This window comes from Pinus tabuliformis, chromosome 9 (genome assembly GCF_031772625.1).
Source record: "Pinus tabuliformis cultivar Carrire ecotype Pingquan chromosome 9, CPIR1, whole genome shotgun sequence".
NCBI classification, from domain to species: domain Eukaryota; kingdom Viridiplantae; phylum Streptophyta; class Pinopsida; order Pinales; family Pinaceae; genus Pinus; species Pinus tabuliformis.
In genome coordinates, this window is record NC_142307.1 from 185,230,406 (window position 1) to 185,254,503 (window position 24,098).

Here is a 24,098-nt window from a genome sequence, read left to right on the forward strand (position 1 = left end):
AACAGGTGAGGAGTCCAGAATCGAAGAACACAAGACAATACAACTTGGAAGATCAACAGAACATGGGGACGGAGGTGAGGGAACACATCCATGTGGCAACCAATAGGATTGCAAGCCAAATATGTGCAGATATCTAGAGTTGGTGGGGTGGGAGGATGTGACCGTTCAACATATGTGTGTGCATAATCTCCCACATCACTCTACAGTGGTGGAGTTGTTTGATGAGTTGAAGGCAGGCAGTCACTTGTGATAGCAACTATGCCTACCTTTGATTTCACAGCTTCATCACTGCAGTGTGCTGAGCAGGATCCAAATGATTTCAAGAATTGTGGATTTTCAGATATGTAAAGAAGATACTCAAATCTTCCTTCGATAAATTCCCAATCAATTTCATCTTCAGGAAATCTGCATGAAAGATTACAAAACAGTGTGCTAAATTATTCAATGTATTCATCAGGTGCTTGTCGTAATTTTAGAATTTCTTTATCCAATGGTTTATGGTTAAAATGATTGAACGCAGTCTATCTCTGCCACCATATGAGCAAGAGAATGAATATATTTTTTAGGCAATGTGGCACACCAATGCAATGGGTTCCCTCGAAGTGTGTAGAAGAACAACGCGAAAGTCATGTATTCTTCAAAGATTCCATGTCTTTCGCATGAGCCTACAACACCGATCGCATGCCTAACCAAGGTTGCATAGCCTCCACCATCATATGTTTTATGTGACAAGTTATCTGAAATCTCTTCCGACATTTCCAAGTCGTTTCCATAAGACATACACTACGGAATAGAAACTTTGTAGTTAGTCATGACAGATATGAAAATATTAAAAAAATATGTGAGTACACAACTTGTCATCTAGCCCTCCTTCTAGCGCCAAAATGGTTATGGTGCTGGACCCACCAACATGTCAGGGGATCTCCCTGGTAAGATGTCCCAGCTAGACCTCAGACCATTTGTTGTTGGAGTCCCAGCACTGGGTCGTATGGTATCACCTTGACCAAGATGGTGCACAAAGGCAGGTAAGATGTCCCTGTTGGTAGCAAGGGTGTGACATATGTAGTAAGTCAAGGAAGGTACATGAGTAGATCTAACATACATGGGGTGAGGTGAGTGTGCCCCTTGGAAACCTGTGAAAGCACAGAGTTAAGAAGGGAACACATGAGCAAAGATACATCACAAACTAGAAATAAAGTGAGCTAGCAATCCAAAGTGATGGTTAAACCAGCAAGACATTTAAGTAAGATTCATACATACTTATATAAGAAAGCCATACATGCATGCATAAAAAAACATATACATATATTATTAGAGTCGACAAGTTAGCTGAAATACAATAACATCATATGCATGAAACGTGTTGGCTCTGTTATATTAAGAAGTGAAAGTTCTAATCATACAATACAACCATGACTGATGAGCACCAATATTGCAACAAGAATGTTGCAACTCTTGGGGCTACCAACTTTACTTTATCGGCCTCGGGTTCATACAAACTTGGAGGTGAAAGTGATGTATACACAAGTAAAAGTGATGTTTCTTCCTTTTGTCACTGTTCAGCTGGCGAGAGACCAATAGGGTTTTCAAGCAAGACTTCTATGGATTCAGAAGAAGCTTGATAACTAATGAAAGAAGGAGGAATCTACTCTATGAAAAAGCTTATCTACTGCAATAATGAAAAAGACTGAAAGTCAATGCTAAAACACACCATTTCCTAACTAACTGCTAAGAAATTGTGCTTTACAATAATGCCAAGACAATATGTATGAAATTCTACTATCCTAAGCATGGAAGTTTAAAACATCAAACATTACTGTTATGCATATAAAGGAATGAAATAAATCTGTTTTTTCTTTTTGTTCTTTTTATGGAAAATCAAGTGTAAACCCTAATCTCTTTTGGTGATGTGGCAGGTGGCTTAGTGATGTTGGTGGATGGTTGGAAGGTTTGGGAGACCCTTGGGTGACCTGGTGTGGCTTCCTATAGGTTTTCCCTCAGTTTGGCCTCAAAACAAGCCACTACAAGATGTACTAGAAACCTACAAGATTCCCTATATTTCTATAGGATACAGCCAAGAGCAAAAAGATGGTTGCTAGAGGTGATGGAAGGCTTGGGGAATGTGGTGGATGGGTGGAATGGAGTGAGAAAATGCCTAGGATCACTCAGAACTCAAAACCAAGGTTAGGAGATGGTTGGATTTGCTCAACATGCTTGGAGGAATTTCTATGTAAAATGATGACATTGGTGGAGGTCTTCATGAAAGCAAGGAATGATTATGGATGGATGAGGTTGGAAAGTGGTTGCCTGCTATGATATCTCTTTGTACTTATGAAGCACCTGCTCTACATCAAACATTTATAATTACCGTAAATTCATGTAAACAAGAAGAATTCTAACAAGCTAGAAAAGAAGAACTTAATGAGCTAATTGTCTACTTCTTGCATGAGGGAAATTACTGAATAAAATGGAATCATGGATGAGATATACTGTAATACTGAAGAGGGAAAAGATGTTAATTAAATCCTACACTTGCAAAACTGATCAAATGTTTGTTCAGGTATAGTAAACTCTAAATCTTATGAGAAAATTGAAATCTGTCTTTTTGGGGCTGCATAAGGGTATTTTCCTAAAATCATGATCCCTGAGGGAAGAGGTGAGGCAAAGACACCTACTAACAAATTTGTGGTGCTCCTTTTATCCCTGCTAACCTACTACTGAAATAAAGCAAAAATGGAAGAAAACTAATAAACAACTAATTAAATCTACATTACTTGCAATGAAATACTTCTAAAGACAATTTAACCATGAATCTATGCAACTAAGTCAAGCATACAGATACAAGAAGAGGATGCTTTTCTTCTAGGGTTGGTCCCTAACCCAAGAGCTTTAGCCCTATGAATTAAATCAATGCTGGATCAAGACAAGATCATTTTCATTATCAAAACAGAAAATTACATCAATCTCTTCCAGAAGTCTAGATCTCGAAAATAACTAGTGTTTTTAAAACAAAAATTCGAATCCTAATGAGGCTTTAGGCCTCTCTACTTATACAATTGAAGTCCCCAACGACTTACTTAAATATCGGGAGGCTCGTCTCCCAAACTTGAGATGAGCTAACTCTTTATCTATCACTTGCTCGGTTGCCTTTTGATCTTCATGGCTTGGTTGAGTGCACTCTGAGCTCGTGTGATTAATGGAGGAATATTCGAATGGGGGAGGAGTGAATGAGGAGGATTTACCTCCTACAATATCTATCCCTTGTCCCATTCGAGTTTCAAACCTTAGTCTTGCCAAAAGTCCATGATTTTCTCTTCCAAACCTGCATTCAGTGCATATTATTCCACTAGGCATAATATCTCACTTTAACTCATCTCATTAAACAAAATATAATCAAAACATGTAATAAATTATGAGAAGAGTTTATTTTACTAGCTAGGAGCTGAATTAAGGCCCATATAATTACCCAATGATGAGGCTCATCATCACCCCCCTATTAAAAGTGTTTCTCATCCTCTGAGCAACTCAATCAATATCCATGTATTTCATTGCTTTAGTAGCCTCCTTGGCATCCCATGCTTTTGCTATGGTTTCCTCTTCTTGTGCATAGAATACTATTGTTGGCTTAGTGGGGCCTGACCCAGGTTTAGAAGTGATTTAGCCAAGAAAATCCCGATACTACTGGCCCTTTCAGCAATAGTCCATGGAGCGCGGACTAAGGTCTCACTCGAAGTAGTATGGGTGGGTGCTGGAACCAGGTTTCTGCACCATGGGGATGTCTGATATGGGGCGATAGGTATGCGATGCAACCTTTGCGCTTACTAGGTTATGCACACCAGTGAGCTCCTTGCGTTCTGTGGGACTACCTTCACGCAGCTCCAGCCATAGTACGACCAATGTTAATTACCCAAGTCTTCCTTAATTAGGTTTTGTTCATTAATTACTTAGAAGGTTTTCATACATAAGCATACATAAAAGTGCGCGCATATAAATAGATACCATTAACGCATAACATCAAAATAAAGATCTATGAAGCAGATGCACAATATGTCGAATCAACTTAGCTTTATTAATGGTCCTTTTCAAGTTCAGTTCAATATAGACCATACTTCGCCCTACACACTCAGTTGCAGGGGTTCGTGCACTCAACTGCAGACTCTACTAGCCCTCTACGCACTCAGCTGCAGAGCCTCTACCTCCTACTACGACCCAATACACTTCTGATCCACTTCTACCTTCTAACCATGCCTTCACATTTATCTATTACTTATTTTTTCTCCAAAATTGTCTTTACACTTAGAGCCTCACTCTATTTATACAATCCCATGGTCCATGGACCATGGGTAGGCCGACACAACTTTACATTAATTTAAAATTTTTAGGGCAGACAACCCTATGACTCATCCTAGACTTTCACACTCCGCACTCGTACTTCACAACGTTTTTACATTACATTGACCAAAACTCGGGCTTTAAGTCCCAAAAACATGTTGTGGGGGGATCTGCTGCTCAACGATCCCCCAACACAATCTTTGTGACTCGTCCCGAGTCACTGTGTGGTGATCTTGGTATTAAGCCCTTCCAACTATGACTGGGTTGTGCGAAGGTCCGCAGTCCTCTTTTCTACCGTCGGTTGAATCTGCTCTAGTCCTGCTTCTGATTCATCTGCATCTGACTCGTTTCTTTTCTTTGGTACTGACTTCCAGTACCCGTGTTTATAGCCCCACGCAACTGTCCGGCTCCTTGGGTCACGAATACTGTGCTTTAGTTGGTTAGTAAAATAGTTGGCCCACCCGTGTAGGGCTTCAGGTAACTACCATTTAATTTTCTTGGGAAGGGTTCTCCATTAAGTTTGACTAGCTGGACCGCCTCTCCATGTGTAACCTCTTTTACCACATATGGTCCCAACCAGTGCATTCTGAATTTTCCAGGAAATTTTTCGAACTTGTTTTCATACATCAGCACTAAGTCATTTACTTTTAAGGTGCGCAACTTGATATGGCAGTCGTGCCAGGCTTTCTCACACTATTTTTGTACCTACTGGTGAAATCCAGCCAGAAATCATTCTTCCTCGAATTCTTCTAATTGCGCGAGCCTTTCTTCCAAAGATTCATGGTCCGACATGCCTGTGAGTGCTGCTATTCACAGGCTAGGTACAATATATTCCATTAGCATGACTCCTTCTGTACCATAGACTAACCGGAATGGTGTTTATCCCGCCAATTTCCTACATGTTTTCCTGTATGCCCATAACATAGCAAGAATGCACAGGTCCCAGTCATTCTGCTATGCGTTACATATTTTGATCAACGCAGTCTCCCATATTTTATTGAATGCTTCTACTGTTCCATTATCATGTGGGTGGTATGGTGTACTTTTTTTGTGATAAACTTGGAACTCTTCCATGAGCGCGTTGATGGTTTCATTCAAGAAATGTGTTCTGCAACCACTCATTAAGATTTTCGGGCAACCAAATCGTGTCTGTTAGGTTCCTATACCAAGTTGTGAAGGGGCTGCAAGAACTCATCACTAGATGTGCTGGAACCATGCCAGGAGAACCATGCATAGTCTGAAAGCTTGGGAAGCACACAACGCGAATAGGAAGAGAGATGAGATTGACCGCGCAGATCAAGGAATATGAAATGGATCAAGTGATTTTGGATCTAGGATGAGACGCGAACGTCCTACCAAAGTAGACGTGGGAGCACATGGGTAGGCATGCACTGCAATGGTCTCCTATTCAATTGCGAATGGTGAACCAGCAGAAGGTCCTACCTATAGGAATATTGCAGGGAATAACGGTAAATATCGAAGGTACAAGTGCACTAGTAGATTTCAAAGTGATAGAGAATTTTGATGACAACAATCCCTATCTTGTGCTACTGGGAATAGATTGGGCCATTGACATGAATGGAGTGATAAATCTAAAGAAGCGCAACATAATTTTTGAGAAAAATTTACTACGCGTAATGGTACCTTTAGACCCTACGGAAGGATCACGCTACACAAAGCCAGTGCACGATTGCTATAGCGGCGATGATCTAGACTGTATCTACAAGATAACCATGCAAGAGCAGGACTAGGTAAATCCAACAATGAATGGCAGACTCTAGTGGGAGCGCAAAATCTCTTGCACCTCAGATTCGGATGAGGAAATAAAACGATGGTAGAACTAGTTACACAAGGCAACCACGCTCAACTGTAACATGATGACAAGGTCACTGCACTGCATGGCAAAATAGGTGAGAGATCTACCTATGTATGATAGGTTGACCAAGGTGGATGATTTCTTGAACAAATTTGAAAGAGAAGTATAGTGAAAACAACGTTTCAGTGCTCTGAAATGGGTACTACATGCTACGACTGCAAGATGGTGGGGTACGCATCAAAGAAGTTTTGAGGACTGGCACGAATGTAGAAGGATGATGTGCATACGGTTTGGAAAGCCTCAAATGTGAATGAAAGCTGAGTATGATGGATGAAACAGCCTGTGTGCCCAGCTTTCCAGATGGGTATAGGCGTATGTTGCGTAACCTACATGGACACACACCATCCCTACAATAGGAAACATGACCGACAATCAGGAGTGGGCAAGACAATGGCGTGAATGACCCCTTTGGTTGGGACTAGGAAGTATGGTAAGACCAAGCACACAGAAGCATATTCATGCAAAAGCTTTTGAAAAAGTACGTGAAGCACTGAACACGGTCCACCATGTGAAACGAACTGACTAGGACCTGCGCGTACCAACGGTTCTATAGGCTTATAGGACCATGTGCAAAACCCTAACCACACGGGCACTTTCGAAGCTGAAGTATGAAGTGAATGTTGTAATCCCCATAAAGCATGAAAAGCCTAATCCACGCATAGTAGCACCAGTAGATACAATGGTTCACAAAGTATGGAAAGAAGGGATCACACAGCTGCAAGAAATAGGACGCATGGGACTTGAGGAAGAAATCCAACAGAGAAACCTTAGATTCCACAAAATTGAAGAGGAAAGGGTACCGTTAAGGAAGAAAAGCACTCTGATAGACGTGGAAGTTAAGAAGATGGAGGACAAAATAAAGAGAGATTTTCTTGACAAAAAGACTAGAATGGTAAGGCAAGGTGCGTGCGATCATGATGACAGGATTAAGGTCTGTTACCATGCATGGATCAGTCTGATGCCTTGGCTTGGACCACATATTTCTAAGCACCGGGATCAAGATAATGTGTTGCAAGTAATAAAGTATGTGATGCTGACCATAATAGTAAAAGGTAGAGATTCTCCAAGCAACATGATGAATAATTGGATGAAACTTCATGGGTGGTGCAACCACCTGACTAGCCAAGGGAAGGATAGTCTTAGCACTCCAGGTAGTTGGAAGGAAGCGTGGGACTATAAACTATTCTTCCCAAGAGCTACGCGATATTAGAGATGCACGCAGAAGCAAAGAGTGACAAGGTCTGTGACCATGCACAGGGGTTGCGCTGCCGCGCAAGTTGGCTAGAAAGTGACCATTGAAGTCACTATTCATGATGGGATGCTTGACTTGAGGCCAAATGGAGTTGGTGGAAAGCATTTAAGAAGTGATTAATGGGAAAATTATGGGAAAATCTGCTGCTAAGGGAGCATTAATGGACCGGATTTGTGGGGAATGGTCAAATTCAAATTCCAAAAGTGCTATAAAATACAAAGGGTTTCCTAGCAAACAACACTTGGTCATTTGCTAAGTGACCGATCGAGTAGAACCCTGATTTTTGTGAGTCAAGCATTGATTAAGCCCTTAAATTCATGAGGGATATATTGTTACACAAATACAATGGCAACAACTAAGGATGGTATGGAGATAGCAGAAGTGACCACCGAGGAGGCCGTGCAGGCCCTAACTATGAGGGATGTTCCAGAAGGTGCCAAGATTGTGGTAGAAATCCTAAAATCACCACACACGCCAAGATCCAGGAAGGAAAAACAACCAATGGCTCCCGTACACATGTCCACGCTGAACCCATTGTGTAGAAAACTGTCGATGGAGGAGAGAGGGAAAGTCGTCACTATAGAAACAAATAAGGAAGAAGAAGATCTGCAGGATCTTATTATCGCAGAAGAAGAATATGAAGGCATGGAGGTGGATACTCGACCTAGCACTTTGCGACAAAACTTCCCACCTATTTCCAACCTGCAAAAGGGAAGGCCAAAGTGCCAAAGGACCTGGACGAGTGTAAGAGCTCACTCCAGACCCCACTCCTCCCAGATGGTGTTATGTTTGAAGGCATGCACCTGGGTCACGTGCCGAGCTTGAGGTTCGAATATTGGGACCTTGCTGACCCCGAGAAGTTCCCTCACCTTGAGACTGAAAACCTCATGAAGCAAAACACCGCGGGGGTAGTGACACCATTAGAGCCATGGAAGTGGTTGCGCAGAGTGGAAAAGGTCGAGCTGCTGAACCTACTCTAGGTGTCGCATTTCCACCGCGTCCCAATAACCATTTTTTTCATCAGGAAGCTACTCTGCCTGGTGCATGACGGGTGTTTATGGCTCGAGGAGCCCATCCCCATCATGGCAGACTTGATTCATCGCATCTCCCGGCTTCCATGTAAAGGTGAGGACCCCGCGGACATATCGGAAAGGAAGGGTAGTGATTTGGCCATCGCGGAGGCCATGAAGAAAAAATACAAGTTGTAAAAGAAATAGAGGGGCTACGCCATCTCCAGCATCAAGGACAAAGCAGTACGCGTGGCAACCCAAATCCTGGCAGGAAAAGTTATGCGCAAGTGCCACACAGATGAGGTACATGCACCAGTGGTTGCACTGGCCAAGCAGTGCATAGACGGGGTCCAGTTTAATTGGTTTGAATTCCTCTATACAGAATTTTTAGAGAATTTTTGTGAAGCCTAGGAATAGGGAAAAATGTTCCGCTATGCATAGTTGTTGTTGTCCATAGTGCACGTAGCTGGGGAATTTCCGGAGGATAGTCAATTCCCCATAATTGATAGAGATTTACTGGAGGCTACGAAGTATGCTTCGATTTGGGCCATGAAGGATGCTAAAAGGATACGTGACAGCAAGATCTTCTGCGTGTTCATGGAGATGAACCTCAGAATGTGGATCGACCGTAAGCCGTGGCTGTCACCCACAATTTACAACAGTCTGCAGAGTTTTGCAGAATTTAAGGTAGACATCAATAACATATATATCAGGGCGCACAAGGACCCAACTAAACAGTGGACAAAGCTACCCTTTGTAGCCACCAATGACACCATTTTCAATGTCCTAGAGGCATGGCCGCAAGAATGGTCCACCCCAGACATTGCAAAGATCAAGAAGTTGGTAGCACAAAAGAAGAAAGACGAGGCCAAGCTGCACATCGCACATTTGGCCAAAAAATGAAGGAAGGAAATAGCACCAGCAGAAGTGTGGGCAATGAGGGACACGACACAAAAGTAAGCTGAGCAGGAAAAGGCCGTAGCAGTAGCAGTAGCATAGGAAGCAACCGTGAAGGCAAGTGAGGGCCAAACAACGCCTTCGCAGGGGCAGGAAGCAAAGGAAGAAGAAATTGAAGAAGGAGGCACGGACCCATCAACCGCATCAACACAGATGAAGCGCCAACATCTAGTAGAGTGGGCAGGGTTGCGGAAGAAGGTCAAGGCCTTGAAATTGTCCATTGACTCGATCACCCTAACCGAGGGTGATCTACATGACATCGGCGAGACGGTGCACAATGTCACTAATGAGGCTCTCCACAATTTCATGCAGGAGAACTAGATTGTGTTGGGGGCACTCCGAGCGTAGTTGTAGGAGTTACAAGTGCACCACTCACAGGTCGGTACCCTTTCGACCAACCTCACAGTCAGATCCACAGCAGCAGAGCATATTTTGAGCACGCGGATGACGAACACAATAGTGCTATCGGAAGGGGCACTAGTGACATCAAATGAGGCTGACAGGCCTTCGATTAGCGCAATAAAAGGTCTCGGTGTTAATCTAGCTGCCCTCTCGCATGAGACATTATATGTGTTGCAGGATGGGATAACTGTAGCACTTCAAGCTAGGGAGAGCGGTGTGGTCTAAGTCCTTAGTGAGCAGAAAATAAATATGGAACAACTAAGCTTGTAGCGTGACGAAATGGTGTCGCAAAATCAACAGCTGGTATAGGTGATAAACAACGCTTGCCAAAGCATCCTGAAGCTAGCTATCCCAGCAGATATACCAGTAGAGGCAGGGATGCACGGGTTAGTAGTAGGGGTCTACAAGGCCAGGGAGGAAATGACCAAGGTTTAGCTGGAGGTGAATCTTCAGATTGTCGAGCTACTATTAAAGGCGCAACCATCCACTCCACTAGAAGTCAGAGAACAGCACGCTAGTGCTATCACAGCGGTATTGGAGGAAATTGAAGGTGCAATGCGAGACTGCACCAGCATGTTGGAAGAATCACTTGGAGTCCTCTCAACTCTGTAGGAGGACCCCAACATCCAATGCTTAGAGACAGAGGCGCAAGAACTCCAACAGCAGTATGACAGTGTCTGAGGAACTAGTAGACGGTGTTCCTCACCCAAAGGCTTGCGTGGATGCAACAAGCTAAAGCACTGAAGGAGCAGGTGGACGCAGTACGACATAAGGAAGCAATCCTAAAAGTGCGCGTCTAGCCTTGGATCGACGAGGCCTTCACCATCACGACAGACATCGAAGGCAAGCTTGCACACATATAGGGGATGCACACATTAATTCAAAGAAGCACTCCTGACATAGAGGTCTCAGAACAACATATGTAGCAAACCCAGCAAGCAGTAGCTCAATGCACTGCTAACCTCTGCCTAGTTCGAGAATAGTTGGTGGGACTCCATGCAAAGATCGTCATGCCGACAGAGTGACTCAAGTATGAGTCACGATGTTTGTGTTGGGGGCCTGTTGAGCATGGAATCCCCCCAAGGCATGTTTTGGGGCTCAAAGCCCAAGTTTTGACCGAATCGTGTTGTAAATCTCTGCAAATTACGGGCATGGGGCACGAAAGTATGATAGAGTCACAGGGTTGTCCGCCCTAGTTTTGTAATGTAATTTTGGTTGGATAGACCTATCGATGGTCCACGGACCATGGAATTGTATAAATAGAGTGAGGCTCTAAGTAAAGAAAGAGGGAGCAGGAAAAAGTCTAAGTGATTAAGTCGCAAGTTGATGTGTGTCTTTGGGTTGTAGAGTAGGAGAAGGCTTTGCAGCTAAGTGCGCAGAGGCCTAGTAGTCCATAGCTAAGTGTGTGGACCCCTACAGCTGAGTGCGCAAGGCAAGGTCGAGTATGTAACCAAGGAAGGAATTAGTAAAGAGAAGTTTTGTTAGAATTCTTTGTATCTGTTCTTGGGTTAATGAATGATTGATATAATTTGCAGATATACTATTTATTTACTATGGACACCTGTATGAATGGTTTATATTGTTAATTAGACTTAAAGCACTCAAGTAGGCAAAGTTAATTAACTTACATTGGAATACCAGTAAGGTCTTGGGTAATAACGCAGAGAGTGACGTTCAGCTCCTAGGTAGGGTTGCGCGAAAGTAGTATATCAAGCCACGAAGTACAGGAAATGTGAGCGAAGAAACTTGCGCATGGGGCCAAACCACGAGCTAGTTGAACTCCTCAGACATCTCCAGGGTGCGGAAACTTGGTTCTAGCACCCTCCCATACTACTTTGGGTGAGACTTCAGTCCACGCTCCGCGAATTGTTACCGAAAGGGCTAGTAGTACCAGGATTTGTTTGGCTAACTTAACTTTGAACCTGTGTCAGGCCCCATTAAGCCAACACTCTTCTACAAGGTCTTCGAAACCAATATAATATGTCTCATATTCTCTTCTTTTGTTTGGTTTTATACTAAAATGTCATCCAAATAAATAGTGGCAAACTTACTTATAAACTACTTCAAGACATCATTCATTAGTCTCATGAAGGTGATATGTGTGTTAGTAAAGACCAAAAGACATTATTAACCACTCATATAGTCCATTATTAGTCTTAAATGTTATTTTCCACTTGTCCCCTTGAATTTGGTGGTAAACATTCCTCAAGTTAATATTAGAAAAATAACTAGCACCACTCAAACAATAAAATAAATCATCAATACGTGGAAGAGGAAATATGTGCTTGATTATGATTTTGTTTATGTCTCGTGAACTAGTGCACATCCTCCATTCACCATATTTATTTGGGCTAATAATTTTTGAGAAACACACATGCTTAAACTTTCTTTGATAATACATTTTGTCCAACAAACTTGCACTTGTTTCCCTACCACTTCATTCTCTTGAGGATTCATACTATAGGCTATTTCTTTTGGAAGACTTGCCCTCAAAATCACATCTATATGTTGGATGATGCTTTGAATAGGGGGTAGTTTACTTGGTAATTCATCCACAAATATATCAACAAAATCATTCAAAATATCCTTGACTTCCTCTAGAGAATAATTTAAACTTGTGCTAGTGAGAATGACATTAGGTTTAATAATTAAGACAAAATGGTCGTCCTTTTTAACCTCTTGCAACAACTCTTTTTCACTCATTAGCAACATACTAGGACCATCTTCCTCTTTATCTCATTCATATTGTAAATGCAACAATGTATGCTTGCGACCGTCCTTCTCAAGTGTGCAAGTGTTACTTTTACCATAATGGATAACTTTCCTATCAAACTTCAATGTCCTTCACAACAAAATATGGTAAACATCCATAGGGATTACATCACACAATATTTTATCCTTATATCTTCATATCTAAAAATATACCTTACATTGTTCATTGACTAAGCTTTAATGACCTTTTTGCAACCATGAAACTTTGTAAGGGGTAGGATGTGGTGTTTTTTTAAAATATAGCTTCTCTAGCATCTCTCTAGAAACAACATTATTTTTGCTACCACTAGCAATTACAACCTTAAAACACTTACCTCTTGACATTGCACATGGTCTTGAACAATCTTCTCCTTTGAGTTGGTTCTTTAGTTTCATTTTCTAAGTTAAATTAGAACTCTATTCAATAATAGGGATTCCCCTACTTCAATAGCTTCTTTAGTTGCCATTGTACTTGAAATATCTTCTTTAGACTCTACCACATGTGCAGACCTCTAACCTACTAGAGTATTCTCTGGGAATTCCCATGACACATGGCCAAATTTTCCACATATGTAACATTTGGGTTGATACTATCTTCCTCTACCTTTTCCTCTGGAGAAATATCTTCTTCCTCTTAATTTACATCCTCTTTGTGGCTACTTTCTTGGACTCGTACTTCTTCTTTCATAGGTTGAAATATTTCTCTATTACTTGATTGTCCTTTGCCTCTAGCATAGCCTTTCCCTTTTCCCTTTTGACTCTATCTTTTAGAAATATTTTCCTCATCTTTCAAAGAATCTTGGTAAGCATCCACAAGTATGTTTATGTTGATGATACCAATCTCATATGGAATCTCATACCTCAAGCCATTAAGGTATCTAACAACCTTTCAACATCATCTTCAATGTGTCTTGCTCTAATACTCAATTTATAAAATTCTTTAGTGTTGAAAAGTGTGCAACAAGAAATGCTAAATTTAGAATGTGCTAAAAATAGACCTGCTAAACATAGCATGTCTAAAAATAGCATGTCTAAAATTAGCAGTTTGGTCAGTGAGGTCATTGGCCACATTGGGTGAGAGGTGAAACTGCTAAAAATAGAAAGTTATAAAAATAGCATTTATGGGTCCCTTCCTATTTATAACAGTCCCTAGTCTATCTATAGGAAGTAAAATTAATTTTGGTCTTAACCGCAGTTGGAAATATTAACTCATTCATTCATTTGAGTTAATTAGTTAAGGAAATTCGAATTTGAAGTTTTTGTGAGCATGCACATGAGTTGTCCCACTGATTGAGGAATTTATCCTTAATTTCCTCCACTAATTGAGGGAATAAGTATGAGTTCTATAATGAGAGAATCAGTTGACTTAGTTCTAACTAGTCAAGTCCAGTTAGATTATTTTAACAAGTTGTTAAAATAATAAAATATAGCTTCTTAATGCTTGCATGCATGTGACAACTATTATTTTAGATAACTAAGGATTCACTCATGGATAACTGTTGCATGTCAGTTCTATCAGAGACACAATTGAGATCAGATGTGGGACAATGTACTATCAGATGCTTGACTATTTCTAGTAAGTAGTTTTTCATGATTGAGGAACTAGTGTCCTCAAAGATTGCATAGTTGGACCATAGGTTGACTTGGTATGTTTGGAATTAATTGCATATGCTTTTTCTATTATTTCCTAAGCAAACTATGCAAGGAAATAGGGATTGGACCATAGGTAAAGCCTTTATATACAGGGCTTGGTTGGTTCATGAGATATATCTTCATATCTTCATAGTTCATTGAGAACTGAATAGCTTGAGTGCTAATTCTTTTTGTATTGTGAAGAGGATTTCCACTTGATTGATAATACATGGTTGGGGTTTTATGCTAGTGCTTTCCCCTGGATATATCTTGTGTTATGTGTGATTATTTCTCTTGATCAGTTATGCATGTTTCTACTTGATGTTGCTCATGAATTTGATTATGTTTCCGCTTAATGTTTTGTAGAAGTAGAACAAGTATTATGCTTTAGGACATTGCATATATTGGTTTGTTCTACAGGTGAAATTTCTACATGGTATCAGAGCACAGGTGATCAACCAAGAATAGTACACTAGTAGGAGGAATTTGAAGTTTCTTATTCAGGACATAGATCTCAAGTTCTTATCACATCTATTTCATCGATGGCGTTCTATGGTTTGAGGCTTGAGTATGCCCTTGATGGCAGCTCAAACTCTATAGCTTGGAAGGATTGCATGGAGGCAGTTTTGGAAGATAATGGCCTTAAGGATTTCATTGATCAAGACATTCCTAAGCCTATTAACAAGACTGAGTAGGTGGAATGGAGGAAGTGTGTGGCGAGAGCTAGGAGAATTTTCTTGGAGGGAGTGCGAGATCACATTGTCTCGAGCCTCCATGGGAAGGAGACTCCGCAATGCAATGTGGAAAACATTGAAAGATTTATATCAGAATAGCAGTGATCAGAGGAAGCTGGAACTGAAGGACAAACTTTGAAAGATCAAGTGTGAAAGGGATGAGATGATCTCTATGTATCTGACCAAGCTCATCACATGCAGGGATGAGCTTGCAAGTGTAGGGGTCATGACATCGGATGAGGATATGATCAGTCTAGCACTCCTTGGCCTTCCTAAGAGCTGGCATAACTACCAGGACTCGATGAATGGAAGGGAGAAATTGTCAGATTGGGAATGACTATCATCATATTTTATGCAGGAAGAGATCAGACGGAGCACCAGAGATAGTTCTTCATCCATGCATGATGAGGAGAACAGTGCCTTAGCAAGTAAGGTGAAGAAGGTGAAGGAGAATGTTTCTCTTTTTGAATCTAGTTCTTCCAATGACTGGAAGAAGGTTGACAAAGCGAAAGTGTGATGCTTCCATTGTCATGAGGTGGGCCATTATGTTGCAAATTGTCCACGGATGAAATCCAAGAAGCGATTCGGGGAAGGATCTAAAGGTGAGGCACTTGCTTCACAGTTTGAGTTGGATTTCAAACTCTTTACATGCATGGTTTCATCCATGATGGGAAGTGGTTGGCTTCTTGACAGTGGAGCTTCTTTCCACATGACTGGAAACAAGAGTTTGTTCAGTACTTTGGAGGAGAAAGATCTCTAGATACTCATAGCGATGGGTAATGATGAGAGTATAGTGTCTCAGGTGTAGGCACAATTATTTTTCAAAGGGAGCATGGATCTCACCTTTCCTTGACCAATGTCAAGTATGTACCAGGACTAAAGAGAAACACGGCATCGATCTCGATGCTGGAAGACAGAGGCTATAATGTAGTCTTCAGTAAGGGAAAGGCTTTCCTTAGACACATCATCACTAGACAGGTGAAGCAGATTGGTTAATAGGTCAAGAACCTATATGTTCTTGAGGTTCAAGATGCATGCAAAGCCTTGAGAAGCAAGGAAACTGATGGAGACTTGGTGGTTAAGGGGAGGGTATATTACCTCTCAACATGCAAAGCTAGAAGAAGTCTCAGACGATTGTGGAGGAGCCACAATTGGTGCAGGAGGTTATGGAGCAGCCACAACAGGGGAAGCTGAGTGGAGATAGAGTAGAGACATCTACTCATGCAGAGACCTCCAGTAGGGGGAAACTTTGAGCCAAGTGGGCTGAGGGATCACATGCAGCCATACCTCCAGGTAGGAGGTGGGGTGATATAGAGTGATCGTCCCAAGGAGGAGGGGCAGGATCCTTGAGGTACCCAACCTCTTGAATGAGACCTTGCTACAGGAGCCCCGATGTGGAGTAGCAGGAACTGACTGATTGGGTAGAGACAGATGCAAATGGAGTGGCAGAGAGAGCGACAGTGCAGGGAATCCCAGGACAGCGCATAGCTAGTAGGTTGCAGCAATGCGAGAGGCACAAGTGTTTTTCACAGTGCTAGGTGGCACGGAGAGGTGTGTAATGGTGCAAGATGCATGGAGATGTTGCAGTAGCGCAGATGTCAGAGAGGAAGCACTTGTCAGCAGCAGGTAGAGCTTCAGCATCATAGTATGTTCCTAGCCCAACAGAGTAGTCAGTTGGGAGTGTTTTTGTTCCAAGTGTTGTTGGAGCAAGTTGACCGAGTATATGTGTTGCATGCAGAACATTCCAGAGTTACAGGATTGGATTTGAGAGGAAGCCTTTCTTGTTGAGAGGGAGTGTTGAAAAGTGTGCAACAAGAAATGCTAAATTTAGAATGTGCTAAAAATAGACTTGCTAAAAATAGTAGTTTGGCCAGTGAGGTCATTGGTCACATTGGGTGAGAGGTGAAACTGATAAAAATAGAAAGTTCTAAAAATAGAATTTCTGGGTATCTTCCTATTTATAGCAGTCCCTAGTCTATCTATAGGAAGTAAAATTAATTTTGGTCTTAACAGCAGTTGGAAATATTAATTAATTAATTCAGTTGAGTTAATTAGTTAAGGAAATTCGAATTTGAAGTCTTTGTGAGCATGCACATGCGTTATCCCACTGATTGAGGAATTTATCCTTTATTTCCTCCACTGATTGAGGGAATAAGTCTGAGTTCTATAATGAGAGAATTAGTTGACTTAGTTCTAACTATTCAAGTCTAGTTAGATTATTTTAACAAGTTGTTAAAATAATAAAATATAGTTTGTTAATGCTTGCATGCATGTGACAACTATTAATTTAGATAACTGAGGATTCACTCATGGATAACTGTTGCATGTCAGTTTTGTCAGAGACCCAGTTGAGATCAGGTGTGGGACAGTGTACTATCAGATGCTTGACTATTTCTAGTAAGTAGTTTTTGCGTGATTGAGGAACTAGTGTCCTCAAAGATTGTGTAGTTGGACCATATGTTGACTTGGTATGTTTGGAATTAATTGCATATGCTTTTGCTATTTTTTCCTAAGCAAAATACGCAAGGAAATAGGGGTTGGACCATAGGTAAAACCCTTATATACAGGGCTTGGTTAGTTCATGAGATATATCTTCATATCTTCATAGTTCATTGAGAATTGAATAGCTTGAGAGCTAATTATTTTTGTATTGTGAAGAGGATTTCCACTTGATTGATAATACATGGTTGGGGTTTTTATGTTGGTACTTTACCCTTGATATATCTTGTGTTATGTGTGATTATTTCTCTTGATCAATTATGCATGTTTCTACTTGATGTTTCTCATGAATTCGATTATGCTTCCACTTAATGTTTTGTAGAAGTAGAACAAGTATTATGCTTTACGACATTGCATATATCGGTTTGTTCTACAGGTGAAATTTCTACATATAGTATATTCTTTCATTGGAATATACCTCTATATGAGGTTTTGCAACAACCTGAAAATATTTAGCAGGTTATCTTAATTTGTCCCACCATTCTATCCCATCTTCTAATCTTAGGCTTTCCTTTTCCTGTCCTATCAGCCAGTAATTCATCCCACCACATGGACTTTTGTCCCTTTAGACTTGTAATGGAAAACTTCAATTTATTTTTCTCATCTACAACTTCATAACAAAAATAGATATCCATGCAATTAATTCAATCCATTAACTCATCAACATTCAAATTACCTTCATATGTAGGTACTTCCAACCTTGTCCTAACATCCAATTTGGTAACCATTCTCAACATTATTTCCTCTATTGATTCTCCTCCTCCTCCTTCACTAGAAAATTATTCCTTGATTCCATTGGCATCTTTGACATCAACTCCTCAACTCTAGGTAGTATCCAATGCCACCAACCTCTCTTGAATACACCTCATCTCCTCCTCAAAGACTGCATTTTCTATAGTAATTGTTATGCCCACAGGTCTCCATCCATTTATTCCTCAAGCCTTTACTATTTTCCTTTCTACCATGTTCGAGAGAAATTGTGTTATGATTTGGTAAAACTTTGATACAGGTGTCACCTCAGTATTCCCCCTTTCCACCTCTTTTCTCCTTATTCTACTGTGTTTTCATCCTTCAATGCATTCTCCATGTGACCTAGCGCCTATCGGGTCAAAGTTTTACTATGGACTATTACTAAAGCTCCACAAGTGTCCAATATCTCGATGCTGAGATGGATCTGACAACTATTGGGAATGTTTTTCCTCATTATCAGTTGATAGACCCCAGGATGGGAACTAAGTTCATGACTCTTGTGGGATCTCTACCACTATAACACTTCTCACAATCTTGATGTTATGACAGACTTCAGTTGATGGGAATATTGTTGTTACTCAGAGTCATTAACAGTTTGGACCTCCCATCGCTCAGTTTACCTGTGGGTGGCGGTGGTAACTACAAATGTTAGAGATTTATTCCCATCTTTTGAGGCTACCTATTTTCAATATCACCCACTTCTCGCTACTAGCACTAGTGATTCTACCTTTGGTTATCAAAAATCCTCCTTCCAATGGTGTGGTTATTGTGGGAAATGAATCAATGACCCAATATTATCTCGGGGCCCTCCAAGTCTATTGTGTCTTAACAGGGGGTTGTTCAATATTGAAATTCTTTCCATGGGACCCTTGTTAAGGAGACTAGTAAATGGTGTGGTTGTGGTGTGGGCCCTAAAGTGTTGAATGTACATCCCTTAATCGAAGCATTTTGGTTTTCTTGTTGGGAATTCCATGTGGAACCTCATACCAAGGAATATCCCTACTTCCTTGATATATATATATATATATATATATATATATATATATATATATATGCAATTTCAAAATCTAAGATCCAATTATTTACTTATGGCCACACATCGTGTTTGACTCAAATACACTGACTCCTTGATACAAAGACTTACACTGCAAACATGACCTATACCACTATTCAACCTCTCAGTAGGGTCCATGATATGATATTGATTATTTGTACACAAAGCAATAAATATGTTGGTTTAATCATCTCCCCTCTTTAAAATTATCACTACAACCATAAAATTAACACGCATAGTGAATAGAAAACAAATTTGTCGATATTTTATTATGCAAAATATGAAATTACATAGATTTTTGTGTCTCATTTCAAATGCCTAACACTACATAAGAGACCGGGATATTGCTTCTCTACTCTTATCTTGACCTAGAAAAGGTATTCAAATGCAAAATAGATTTTGTAACTAGTAGGACTCGAGTATTCCTACAATTTTCCATATTCTAGAATCTAAATTCCACTTCACTAAATATAATATTTACATCTTTCCCATAAGGACACCTCAACATAACCTTCAAATAAACACAGATTATCCTAGCTAAATATCATGATTTATAATAATTACAAAAATGAAATTGTACCTATCGGAAAAATCAAATTCTTTGTTAGGATTATCTACATAAATTCTAGTTTTGTTTCCCTAGAGGCAAACCAAAAAATATAGACCTGTAATTCTTATTTTTCAATCATTAATACAAAATCAATATAATTTAGAAAAACAACTGTAATTTCATTAAATTCTTGATTGGATCCCTTGTAATCATTTATAAGGACTATTGGATTCATTGTAATCATTATATTTAATTTTATACTATTAATATAAGGCATCATATCTATCTCTCTTTTGAACAATGAGATCATTGTAGGTATTTTTGCATTCACAATGTGATGTTGGTTAAGGGCTATGTTTGACTGTGGAATCAAGATATATTATACTTAGTAACCAACTTGAATAATTCTACTAGTATTGTGATTTCTCATAATACTAGGATTTATCCATATTAACTCTAAATCTACCAAGCACCGAGAGGGATCAAACCTGTCAAGATGCAAACCTCTTTTTTAGTGAAAAACTTGAGTAAAGGTTTGCACTTTGAGATATTTGATTTGTCTTGGTTATTCATAGATCCATAATTAAGATGGATATTTGTTGGTTCTTAATAACACTATTTATATTATATATAAATTTCACATCTCTCTATATAAATATTCTTATTTTAAATTTTATAAAAACCTTGATAACACACATAGTTACATAAGTGCGCACTTGCATTTTTGTTTGAAATGTCTAAAAAAAAATTAATTTATTTTTTAATGTGATATCTATATATGTGTGTGTGTGTGTGTGTGTGTGTGTGTGTGTGTGTGTGTTTATTAGTTAAATTTAAATATGAAGTTATGAAATATCATGTTTTTGATAACAATCATCATTATTTAAAATTATTTTTATATGATATACATATTATGAGTTTTTTTTTCTTGAAGAAGTTGTTCATACATTTATTAATAAACACAAAATTACATTATAACAAATTGAACAAAATCTACTTATTATATATATTATTTCTTTTTATTTTTTATTAATTTTTTAATTGAGGTGACATTATGTTTTAATATTTTTTTATCTAATGCTTCATTTAAACAACTCATCTGATGTGTCACTACAACATCTACAACATATTAGGCTGTAGAGTGTCTCTCATCGCAACAAACTTAATATAATATAAAAATTTCATATAAATGTATAATTGTCATAATGTGTATCTTGGTGCATTGCTTACACTATATCATTCATGTGTGGCATACTAATTAGTTTGGTTTCCTTAGGGGCATACTAGAAGGTATACACTCGTCACACTTATTTTTTATTAGTAACGCAAAATTAGTCTTCAAAAAATGAATTAAAAAAAAACATAACTATAATGATATTGGATTCTTGATTGGATTCTTTGTAAAGATTTATAAAGACTATTGGATTCATTGTAATGTTTGTATTCAATATTATACTAATAATCTAATACATTGTATCCACCTCTCCTTTAAAGGATGAGATCATTGTATATATTCATGCATTCATAATGTGATGTTGGTGAATGGTTATGCTTGAATGCGACACCATGATATATTAGGTTTAAAAACCAACTTGAACAATTCTAAAAGTGTTGTGATTTCTCACTGGACAACCTTAATATAACATAAAACTTATATATGGATGTATAAAGGTCATAATGTGTATCATGGTGCAATGCATACACTATACAATTCATGTGCGACATATTAAAGTGTACTTAGAATAAGTATAAAACACCATCCACAAAGTTCAAGTTGATTTGATATTAATGTCCTTATAACAAGTATAAATCTAGTTGATTTATTATCAATGTCCTTATAATGAGTATAAATCATAATCTACATGTTTAAAATGATTCATTATCACTGTAATAATGAAAAATATCTCTATGTGCAATACATCATGAGAAGAAAACTTTATGTTGCACAAAAAAAAAACTTTTTCCTCATGCAAAAAAATGTTTTTGGTCATCATATATCATCACAATGAATATTCCTTTATCTCAATACATCATGTTAATTCAAGGTCCCTAGCAAACGCATAAAAAAATTTATTTTAAATTTTTTGAGAAATCTTGGCCAAAACTTCTTTTTCACAATATGTCAAACATAAACCAACCTTGCAATGTGATAAACATAATCTAATTTTCCAATGTCACAACAAAACATGTCATTACAATGTGACGAACATTACTTGATGTCACAATATGATGAACATTACTTGACATTGCAATGTGACAAACATTACCTGATGTCACAATTTGACAAAAAAAATTGATGTCTTATGTTGACAAACATAATTGAAATCACAATTTATCAAACATAACCCAATGTTACAAGTGAAAAACATGGCCCAAAATCACAATATGCGAAGCATAGCCCTTCAGAACAATGGTATGAACACATACCAATGGAGCAATGAGCTAAACATAACTCAATGTGAAAATGTGACAAACATATCCCAACATCATAGTGAGCTAAACATGACTTGACATTGCAACGTGGCAAACATAACCTAATGTTGCAATTTGATAAACTAATTTTTCATTGCATGTGACAAAGATAAAACAATGCTAAGATATGATGAACAAAACCCAATGTCATAATGTCACAAGCATAACTTGATGTTGCAAGTGACAAACATAGCACAATGTCAAAATGTGATGAACAAAACCCAACATTACAATGTGATGATCATAATCCTAACATCATCACATGATGAAGATAACTTGATGTTCCAATTTAATGAGCATAAGTCGATGCCATAATGTGACACACATAACTTGTCGCTGCAACATCTCAAACAAAACCCAAAATAATATCACAAACACATTCTAACGTCATAATTGAACATAACCCTTCACCAACATCATGTGATGAAATGCAACCAAGGTATACTATAGTGAACTATGCTTAATGGAGTTCAAACATAATCAACCATAGTTTTCCATAGCCAGTAATGGGAATCGATATTAAACCATAGTTAACCATAGTAAATCATAGAAACCATACTCAACCATGTTCAACATAGTCACAATTGTTAAATGTTATTGGCCATGGCTAACCATAATCAACTATAGATTTCGATGCTTAACAATAGTAAACCATATTCAACCATAGTCAAACATTGCTCAACATCATAATGTGATAACCATAATTTGATGTCACAATATGATGAACATAACTCAACATGACAATGTTGACCTAACATCACAATGTGTTAAACAAAACCTAACATCACAATGTGATGAACATAACCCAACATCATAATGTGACAAACATATCTTGATCTTATAATCAGACATAACTCTTCGCCAAGGTCATATGTGTTGCAACCCAACCATACTAAATTATAGTCAAATATGTTCAAATATAGTCATCCATGGTTAACCATATTCAAACATGGTCACCCATAGTTTACCATGGTCAGGCATACTTAATTACAATTAATCATAACCACCTATGATTGACATGGTCTTCCATAACCAATCACACTCAAATGTGGTCAATCATAGGCGATATGGGTAAACATAGTCAACCATGATCAACCATCGTCAACTATAATTTACTTGGGAAACATGGTCACTATTGTCAATCATGGTCAACTATAGCCTTTCATGGGAAACCATAATCAACAATGGTCAATCACGGTTAAGCACAATTAACCATTGTCAACATGGTTAACATGGTCAGCCATAGTAAAAGATGGACACCCTTAATCACCCATCATCAACCATGGTCATACATAGTCAACCATCATTAACCATAGTCACCCACAATCAACATGGTCTTCCATAGTTTCCTATGGTCTATCCATGTCAACCATACTCAACCATGGTCAACCATACACAAATCATTAGCAACCATAGTCAACCACGGTCAACATGGTCACCATTGTCAAATGTTGTCAACCATGATCAACCATAGCCAACTAAAGTCTTTCACGGACTACCATAGGCAACTATAGTCAACCATGGTTAACATGGTCAAACTTGGTCAAATATGGTCAACATGGTTAAATGTGGTCCACCTTAATGAACATTACAATTGTGGTCAATCATTTTGACCTCCGTCATACATATATTGACCATAGTAAACCCAAATCAACCATAAGTTGACCATATTCAACCATTGTAAACTATAGTTGATCACATTCAACCATAGTCAACTAATTTCAACTATGTACAACCATGCTCACTTATCCTCAACCTAGTCAACAAAGTCAACATAGTCAACCATACTTAACTATGGTGAACCATAAATAACTACTTTCATAGTCT